The sequence below is a fragment of the Durio zibethinus genome, chromosome 27, assembly GCF_047325235.1.
Source record: "Durio zibethinus cultivar Kanyao isolate XHJ-2024 chromosome 27, ASM4732523v1, whole genome shotgun sequence".
NCBI lineage: Eukaryota > Viridiplantae > Streptophyta > Magnoliopsida > Malvales > Malvaceae > Durio > Durio zibethinus.
Window position 1 is genome coordinate 4,311,473 of NC_143188.1, and position 10,677 is coordinate 4,322,149.

Sequence of the window (10,677 nt, forward strand, 5' to 3'; positions counted from 1 at the left end):
ACTTATTCAATTTATATTTATTATTAAAATGTTTAAATTTTATAATATTAAAATATATTTTAAATTTAAAATTAAATAAAATTTTAATTTAATAATATTTTGAATCTGTATTTAAAAAGTTATGCATAAAATTATAAATCTAATCCATAACCTAACTAATGAATAAGTCTACTTCCTAATAAATTAAAAAATTATATTCAATTATAGTTCAATTGCATTTTTTTTTTATTTCCTTTGCTTGAATTTTGTAAAGCGTTTATTAATCAAACATGACTATGAATTCAAAAATACGGGTTCTCTTAATTTATTTTAATTAGTTTAATTGAATTAAATTTATTTAACTAACTTTCTAATATTTAATTGATATAAAATTATATATTTTTCATATGATAATATTTATACTTAAAGTGTATGAGATTATTTGGCAAGAGAAAAATAATTGAAATTAAAAAAATAATTTGTAATTTTTGAAATAACATTATAATTAACTATGATTTATAGGATTTTTTCCATTATATTTTACCTATAAATTAATTTCAAGCATAAATAATTAGATATATATGATTTTGTCTTTCTTTTAAATTTTAAAAATTTGAATAATTAATAATTTTTTAAATATATTTATTTGATAATAACATAAAATTAAAAATTATCTTATGTGTCTAGATAACAAATAACTAAATTAAATAATAAATAGTTTTTAACTTGTAACATCACAAACTAAATCTCCTAAAAAAATTGTTTCAATTACAATTAAAAAATAATTGATTTCAAAATAATTAAAAGAAAATTAATAAAGCAAGATAATTGAAAAATAATTAAAATAAAACAAGATAATTCATGTATTGTACGAGTAACAAACTAGTTAATTATAAAATAATTTATTAGTTGTTATTTTTATTTGTTTAGTTTTTTTATTTATATTAAAAATTATTTTATTCATAATTATAATTTTTTATCGATACATGTAATTGTCTAAAATTGTTTTTTATAAAACTTGAGAAATGTTACTGGTGAGTCAGTGAATATTGACAATGGTTAAAAATGATATTTAAGAAAAAAATTATAATTAATGCATTATTTTTTTATTAAAGTTAGCGAGAATAGCGGATTAAATGTAATTCTTTAAATAATATTTTAATTATCTTAAATGGTGTCTATAGGGAACCCATAAAATTTTGAACTACTGATTAATTGGATAATAAATAATGAAATTTGATTAATTAATTTATTCCTAGAAGGTTAGCAGTACACTGTTTCCGTACGGGCTAATTTTCTTTTGTTTTCTAAAAAAATACATTTAGTACAATTGCAAAATTGGAAAGAGGATTTTTTTTTTTTCTTTCAAAAAGACAACATGCCGACTTATTTTCAAAATTTTGCAGCGTTAGTTTCGTAGTTGCGGTTGGAATCTTTAATAACAAGATAAGATTTTAGATTGCAAGGGTTAGCCTGACATCAATAAAGATATCTGCCGATCGTCTTCTTGGTCGCCTTGCCTTGTCATTGGCTGATTGGGACCAAGGGTGCGCTTTCTTTTGACTTCTCTCCTTCAAGCTTAAGGAAACACACAAAAGCAAAAAGGAAAGTAAATACCTAATCGTAAATGTGTTTCTCAATTCCAACATCTTTCTTCCAATCCAAGCAAATCTATATATATGAAAAGCATCAACGCGGTGGATGTCTGAGAAGTATATAAATATTAGGTTTTATTATTGGTTATCATCAAGCAAAATCAGGCTATCAGCTAAGCTTTCTTCTTCATGAAAGTTGATTGTTTGCCATAATCTTTACAAACCAAATAGTTGTAAACTTTTCCTTTCATTTCTTTTTTTTTCTTTTTTCTTTTTTTTTTTTTTCATAAAAGACCGCAATCTGATAATAAAAAAAATACAGTGCAAGCTTTCTTTCCTTTAGTGTATATCTATCATATTGTTTTGCGTACTCTTTTTTTTTTTAATTATGACTGCCATGTTTCATGCAAGCATGCTTGGAATAGAATGTATACTCCAAGTTCCAGCTAACCTATGCAAGCCCAAAAAGAAGTGGCACACCATATTCACTACCATCTATTGTTCTAGAACATTTTTATCCCTTGTTGTCAAGCCTCCAACACCCAAAGAAAAAACCAAGGCTATTCCTCGCTCATCATCTCGTGTTTCACTCACTGTTATACCGGAAAACAGTCTTTTCCAAATTGATCAAACAACTCTCATTGAGCTAGTGAAAGAGAAAAAAATCGAGAAGCTGAAAAATCATGATGGGGTTGATGGTGTGGCTTCTGCTCTTGGCACCGACACCGAGGTTGGCATTTCTGGCAGCACCGAAGACATTGCATGCCGACATGAGGCATTCGGTTCCAACACGTATAGGAAACCACCAACGAAGACCATTTTACATTTTGTGATTGAAGCATTTCAAGACCTTACAATAATGATTCTTTTAGGCTGTGCAGCTCTTTCACTTGGCTTTGGAATCAAAGAACACGGGCCCAAAGAAGGGTGGTACGACGGTGGAAGCATATTCGTAGCTGTATTTCTTGTCATTGCTGTTTCTGCCATAAGTAACTATAGGCAGAACAGACAATTTGACAAGTTATCAAAAGTCAGCAACAATATTCAGATTGATGTTGTACGAGGAGGTCGGCGCCAGCAAATTTCAATATTTGATATCGTTGTTGGAGACATTGTGTGCCTAAAAATTGGAGATCAAGTTCCTGCTGATGGATTGTTCTTAGATGGACATTCTTTGCATGTCGATGAATCAAGCATGACCGGGGAAAGTGACCATGTTGAGGTAAATCGCAGCCAAAATCCATTCTTGTTTTCAGGGACCAAGGTGGCTGATGGGTACGCTAGGATGCTTGTCACGTCTGTTGGCATGAATACAACATGGGGCCAAATGATGAGCCAGATCAGCCGTGACACTAATGATCAGACACCCTTACAAGCGCGTTTAAACAAGCTGACCTCATCAATTGGTAAGGTCGGCTTAGCAGTTGCTTTCCTGGTTCTTGTCGTTTTGTTGGTTCGTTACTTCACAGGCAATACAACAGATGAGAATGGAAACCGGGAGTTCAATAGAGGCAAGACAAAGGCTGATGATGTAATAAATGCTGTGGTGGGAATCGTAGCTGCTGCTGTTACCATCGTTGTAGTTGCAATTCCAGAAGGATTGCCATTAGCTGTCACACTGACTCTGGCTTATTCGATGAAGAGAATGATGGCAGATCAAGCAATGGTGAGAAAGCTCTCTGCCTGTGAGACAATGGGCTCAGCCACCACAATTTGTACTGACAAAACAGGTACTCTCACACTCAACCGAATGAAGGTGACAAAATTTTGGCTTGGCCAAGAATCTACGGAAGAGGGTGCTTCTTCAATTTCTCCATTTGTTGTTGACTTGATCCATCAGGGAGTTGCTTTAAATACTACTGGTAGTGTTTACAGAGCTTCTTCAGGAACAGAATTTGAATTCTCAGGCAGTCCTACAGAAAAGGCAATACTTTCATGGGCTGTCCTGGAACTGAAGATGGATATGGAGAAGATGAAGAAGAGTTGTGAAATACGCCAAGTGGAAGCCTTCAATTCTCAGAAAAAAAGAAGTGGGGTTTTGATTGTGAAGAAAGATGATGGCACTGTCCATCTTCACTGGAAAGGAGCCGCTGAGATGATTCTAGCAATGTGCTCAAGCTACTATGATGCTTCTGGAATCGTGAAAGATTTCAATGATGTGGAAAGGATGAAATTTGAGCAAATTATTCAAGGCATGGCTGCGAGCAGCCTCAGGTGCATTGCTTTTGCCCATAAACAAGTTCCAAAAGAAGAGTACGAAAATCTAAAAGAGCAGAAAAAGCTTAAAGAAGACAGCTTGGCCCTGTTAGGACTAGTGGGTATAAAGGATCCATGCAGACCTGGAGTGAAGAAGGCTGTAGAAGATTGCCAATATGCTGGAGTAAACATCAAAATGATCACTGGGGACAATGTTTTCACTGCAAGAGCCATAGCTACTGAATGTGGGATTCTCAGGCGTGGTGAGGAATTTTCCAGTGATGCGGTGGTAGAAGGTGAGGAATTCAGGAATTATACACCACAGGAGAGGATGGAGAAAGTAGAAAAAATCCGAGTTATGGCAAGGTCCTCTCCTTTTGATAAACTTCTAATGGTACAGTGCTTGAAACAGAAAGGGCATGTAGTTGCAGTCACTGGTGATGGCACAAATGACGCACCAGCACTCAAGGAAGCAGATATAGGACTATCCATGGGAATTCAGGGAACTGAAGTGGCGAAAGAGAGCTCAGATATTGTCATCTTGGATGACAATTTCGCTTCTGTGGCCACGGTCTTGATGTGGGGAAGATGTGTCTACACGAATATCCAGAAGTTCATTCAATTCCAGCTTACTGTAAATGTTGCTGCACTTTGTATCAACTTCGTAGCAGCAGTTTCAGCAGGTGAAGTCCCTCTAACAGCTGTCCAGTTATTGTGGGTGAACTTGATCATGGACACATTGGGTGCTCTGGCTCTTGCGACTGAGCGGCCTACAAGGGAGTTGATGGAGAAACCACCCGTGGGTCGAACAGAGCCACTGATCACAAACATCATGTGGAGGAACCTACTAGCTCAAGCTTTATACCAGATAGCAGTGCTTCTTGCCCTGCAATTCAGCGGTGAATCAATCTTTGGCGTAACAGAGAAGGTCAATGATACCTTGATCTTCAACACTTTTGTTCTGTGCCAAGTCTTCAACGAATTTAACGCAAGGAAGCTAGAAAAGAAGAACGTATTTGAGGGGATACACAAGAACAAGTTGTTTATGGGAATCATTGCCACAACCATTCTTCTTCAAGTAGTTATGGTAGAATTTCTGAAACGGTTTGCTGATACAGAGAGGTTGAATTGGGGCCAATGGGGTGCCTGCATCGCAATTGCAGCTATGCCCTGGCCCATTGGCTGGGCTGTCAAGTTCATACCTGTTCCACAGAAACCCATTCTCAGCTATGTGAAATGGAGGAAGTAGGACACCATAATTCAGAATTGCCGCTCATTGTTGTTATTTTATTATTTGTAGACACCATTTTATTAATTAATTAATTTTTTCTTTTTTTTTTTTTTTCTTTTTTTTTTCTCCTTTTGACAACCTTTCTATTGACTGCCGGCAGTCGCACTGCCAACGGCACTGACAGCCGCCTGCAGTTGCCAGCCGCTCTGACAACTACCGACAGCTGTTCTGACAGCTAATAGCTATCCTAATCATAGGCAATCAAAATCCCAAAAAATATGAGATTTTGATCTTATTTTGCTCTATAAATAAAGCTGCTTGCAAAAGGAAAAGCCCAGAAACCCTACAAAAAAAAAAAACAAAAACAAAAAACACAAAAAATAGATTAAAAAAACACACTACCATATTCTAAAAAATCTCCGTGAAAAAAAAAAAGAGAAATCAAACACAAAAAAAAAAAAGACAATCTCTAGAACGAGATCTCAACGCCAAAACAAAATAAAAAATAAAAAATCCTTTGGCCGAATCTTACAGGCCAGATCGACATAGTTTAAGGTCTTTTTTTTTTTGTAAAACTAAGCTCAGATTCGTGTTTAGGGGGGTGAAGAGAAGATTCTTGGAGATTTTGGATTTTTTCGACGATCAATAGATGGCAGCCTACGACCATCAATTGAGGCCGACGTGTCGGAGCAGTCACTAGATTCTAGATTGCTAGAGAGAGAAAGGGGAAGAAGAAAACAAAAAAAAAATAGCTGATTTGGCCTTTAAATAAGCCTTCAAAACGACGCTGTTTAGGAAAGTAGCAAAACGATGCCGTTTTGATCCTAGAGGATCCGCACGTCGACTCGCAACTCAACCCGGGATTCGCGCACCCAACTCGACGATCGATTCTCCCTTTGCCTTTACCGGTTCAGTTGAACTGGCCCAGATCGACGTCGAACCGCTGAACCCGAACCAATTGAATCAGACCGGATTGAACTGCTAAATCGGCCCAGACCCACGTTGACAGACTGTTGACCGGTTCGATTCAGGTATTTTTTTTTAAATTATTTGAATTTTTTTATATATAGTATTATAAATTTTATTATTAATATTCATGTATATTAAAATATTTATAACTGTTAGAATAAATTTTTGTTGAAATAAATGATAAAGTATATAATAAAGTTTTTTTTTTATAATTTTGTGCATTTTAGAATAAACCTTATAAATTAATAAAAAAATGTAAGGAAAAAAGAAAATTTTTATCCGATGATGAGATTTAAAGGTATTTTGAGTAATGATACCTACGAAATCTCTAGGTGATAAGATTTTTTTTAAATACTACCAGTGTATTGGAGTATTTATAAAAAATTTTCGATACAATAAATTTTTTTTATATATAAAAACTAGTAAAATAAAATTAACTTTTATAAAAAAAACTAAAATAAAGTGATAAAAAAAAGAGAAAAAGGAAATTTTATCTAATGATGAGATTCTAAAGGTATTCCGAGTAGCGATACTTTACAAAATTTTTAGGTGAGAAGATTTTTTTAAAAATATTATCAGTGTATTGAAATATTTATAGAAAAACTTCAATATAATAAAAATTTCTTTTTTTTTCTTCAAATTTAAATTAAAAATAAAAAATCAAATAAAACAATTAATAAAATTCTAAAAAAGGAGAATTAAATGTGTGCATCAACATGGTAAAATTTTGCATTGCATACATGACATAGTTTTTTTTACGAAAAATAAATTTGAGCATCCAAGGATGAGATTCTAAGGTATTCCGAGAAGTGATGCCTAAGAAATCTAAATGAGAAAAGGTTCTTCTAATGTTACCAACGTACTGGAACATTTTAAAAATTATTTTGATAAAAGGGTTCTAATTTATTTTTCTCGAATAAAATTTAAGCAAAAAAAAATTCTAATAAATGAAAAACTACGAAAATTATTTAAAAAATCATTTTTCAAACACCGAAAATAATACTGTTTTTATCAAAATCAACAGATAACATGTAATTAATTGGTACCGTTTTAAACGGGTGTTGTGGACGTGCTAATCCTTTCCTATGCATAATCGACTTCCGAACCCAAACTATTTCCTAGACCATAAAATTATCTATTTAATAAATTTTAATAAATTTAAAATTTTGTTAAAATGATATGTTTTAATAGGTGGTCAATCACACCTAGCCAAAAAAGATTAGTGGCGACTCTCTTTTTCATTTTTTTTCAAATTTTTCGGGTAGACACAAAATCGTTACGACAGTTTGGCGACTCCACTGGTGATGCCATTTGTTTTTTAGAGTCAGGCCAAAATTAACTACATGTTATCCTTAAATTTTGATTTAAACAGTCCTAATCGGTTTCTTAGATTTTTATTTTTTACTTTCAACAAAAAAGTCAAAAAAAAAAAAAAACAAATTGAAAACAAAAAGAAAAAATTCACACACGTTTCTTTTACTATGCCTTTTATGCTTTATTTTTCTGTATATATTACTCTCAACAAATTAGGATATATTTGTACACACAATAACATGATGCATCCCATAAATGAGCTTTATACCTGGGCTCCGTCCCTTATAGGAGGAAGTATAGTACCTATGCTCTCGTGAGGTGATAACTTTCGCAATGGCAAGCGAAATACTTTCACTCAAATTGAACCATTTATGTTCGTAGCCTATAATGGGTGAGGATCGGATTGCCTTACTAGTCCAATGTGGACGACAGTGAAGAACAATTTGAGAACTTTTAGATACGTGTTAATCCAAACTCAGCATGTAATAAGCCTAGAAAATCAGTGTTAGGTAGAGCCTCGTCCACCTTTTTATAGGAAATACCTATGTCTAATACAAAATAAAATAAAACAAAAAAATCTCAAAACACAAAAAAATATTTTTTCTTAAACCACTTCCTCACACTAACTCAATTTTGTTTTTTTTTTTTTTGCATAATCATATCATACAGTTCTGCATCAAGATATTTGCTCTAGGACGACTTTTTCTTAAAAAATCTTTATGGATCCCATAGAATTATAGATTTACTCATCCTCAGTCGGTGTCTCATGTGAGCCGTATAATAAAGTACATGTTTAGTCAAAAGAAGCCCAACAAAAGAGTGGATATTGCCTTCCTATCGGTTATATGTCAGAGTTACCTGAAAAGGTACATTTAGATCTCACACAGAATGATTTAGAAGACTTAGCCGCTATCTGGAGTCAGTTAAATGAAGAAAGAAAAGAAAATTTTTACAAGAAGTACAAGCAGATTACATCTTTTATTTTGGTAGTGATGAATGAACAGTTGATTAGGGTAGCTATATAATTTTAGGATCCATCCAATAGATGTTTCACTTTTAATCAGAAAGATTTGGTGTCAACTATCAAAGAATATTCGATTTTGCTCGAGATAACTATAGTGTCCAGATAAAGTATTTACCTGAAAGCTAAAATCAGGTTATCGTAAAAAGTTGGCCAAGCTTATGAGGGTTAAAGTGGATACCATTGATTCCTTCGTGAAGCCTAAAGGTGAACATCTCGACATTCGTTGGGACTTTCTCTAAAACTTCATTCAGGAGCATTTAAATGATGATCAAGGCGTGATTGTATTTGCTCTATCATTGTATGGCATGGTGTTCTTTTCGAAGACTTTGGGTTATATTGAGATAATTGTGGTAAACTTTTTTGAGCAAATTGAAACCCAAGCAATTAATCCTCCACCAGCAGTTCTAGCAGAAACCATCCAATCATTAAATTTCTATTGATGAAATGGAAAAAGATTGTTCATAGGATGTGCACCGTTATTATATGTATGAGTTAGAAGTTATTTCAAGTACGAAAAAAATGTATTCTCAAAGTCATATCTATGAAAAAAAACACTAATTAAAGTGTTCTTTAAAAGCTAATGGCCAACATTGAAGACTAAGAAAGAGTGGGTCTTTTTCTTACGAAAGCTTACCGATGATAAAATTGAATGGATGGTGTCTTGGATGCCTCGTGTGCCTTTGTTGTATTGTGGAGGAAATGAGCCGTGGATACCACTGTTAGGGTTATGGGGTGTTATGAGTTACGCTCCATTGATGGTGCTTAGGCAATTTGGTGCAAAACAGTTTATTCTTGTCACTCATAGTTTGGTTCAAGTAGAATTCATTTACAAGGAACTAAATTCACCAAGAACCTCGGAGTAGTTAATCCAAGCATGAAAGAAAATGTGAAGAATAAGATTAGGGCTTTTCATCAACAAAGTCACTCTTGATTACCATATTTGAAAAGCAAGATGGCCTAGAGACATAGTACTTTCTCCTGATGATAGCTCACACTAATCGACTAATCTTTCGACAGAAATGCGACTATCAGAAGTCGAGCTTGTTAAGAAAGAATTAGAAGCTAAAAAAGAAGAAATAAAAAGAGAAAATTTGAGACTTCATGAGAATATGGGACAGTTGAAATATAAAGTAAAAATATAAGAGAACAGATTGGAAAAGATCATAAAAGAACGAGATGTACCCAATAATGATTTGAAAGATTTACACCAAAAAAATAAAATGTTACGAGTCCAATTCAAGACTAGAAAGGTCACTAAGTTTACCTTAGTCGACAATGCAAAATGGATGAGCTTAAAAAAAAAAATGAACCAATAGAAAGGTAAAGCTCAAGAAAAACAAGAGGAAGCCACCAAAATTTTTTAAAAATGTCAGAATTGGAAAGGGTTATATACTGTGACTTCAGCAAGATTGGTGGAATGTCAAAAGAAAAAAGAAAGGTTGAAGGCTACAGTCACAAAAGAGAGAAGAAAGCACCTAGAAATACTGAATGAGAAAAAATTACTTCACTGGGTGATCCAAAGGTTAGAGCTACAATACAAGACATAAGAATCGTATTTCAGCAATAATAAATGAGTGGCAGGGAAGGGAAAAATATTCGATCTTCACATGTGATTAAAAAAAAAATGCTCGTATGAGGTGAAAGGTAAAAAGCTTAGAAAGGCAATAGTACATAGAATATCTGACTAATCAAGTTTGTAAGGCAGTAAAAAAAGTATGAAAAGTGGTTAAAAAGGTAGAAGCATTAAGACAAGAAGTCAATCCAATAGGAGAATACAGACAGCTCCTAGTAAACTTTCTAGACGAGGTGAAAGACCATTATGAGCAAGTCAAACACTTTTATGGATATATTCTAGTATGATAAATCCCATGTAATCAAAGCTGAATGGAATCAATGAAAATTTCTAGTGTTGAAATTTATCCAAGTGCAAATATTTTTCACTTGCATTCATGCATCATTTGCATCATTTTTGTTTTCTTTCAAAAAAATTTTAAAAAATAAAATTTTTCTACACATGGCATTCTAATTTTTTAAAATTATAGTAATAAAGGTTTAAGAATATTCCAATCCTTATCCAAAGTGTAAATTCCTACTCTCGATGGATATTCTAATCCTTATCCAGGAATGACATCCACACCTACTCTAAGACAATTCTAAAATTTTGTTAATCATGTTATGATGGAAAAACTAGCTGAGCCAATCTTAGTTCCTAATTTGGATGATCCCAAAGAAAGAGAAAACTATGAATAAATATACCTTAGAAAATGGAAGACACTAGTGCCCAGGAAAAGATAAAGCTATTGAAAGAAAGGCTTAGGACAGTAAAAAGAATAAATTTTTATGGCTCTATAGATGCAACCGAGCTTTGT

At 33.3% G+C, this 10,677-nt stretch overlaps 1 pseudogene across 1 annotated transcript; it reads left to right on the forward strand.

Annotated features, from left to right (window-relative positions):
• Positions 1–1,620: 1,620 nt before the first annotated feature.
• Positions 1,621–5,114, forward strand: LOC111279775 (putative calcium-transporting ATPase 13, plasma membrane-type pseudogene; annotated as a pseudogene). Its single transcript, XR_016334619.1, has one exon. The product of XR_016334619.1 is annotated as a putative calcium-transporting ATPase 13, plasma membrane-type pseudogene (transcript).
• Positions 5,115–10,677: the final 5,563 nt, after the last annotated feature.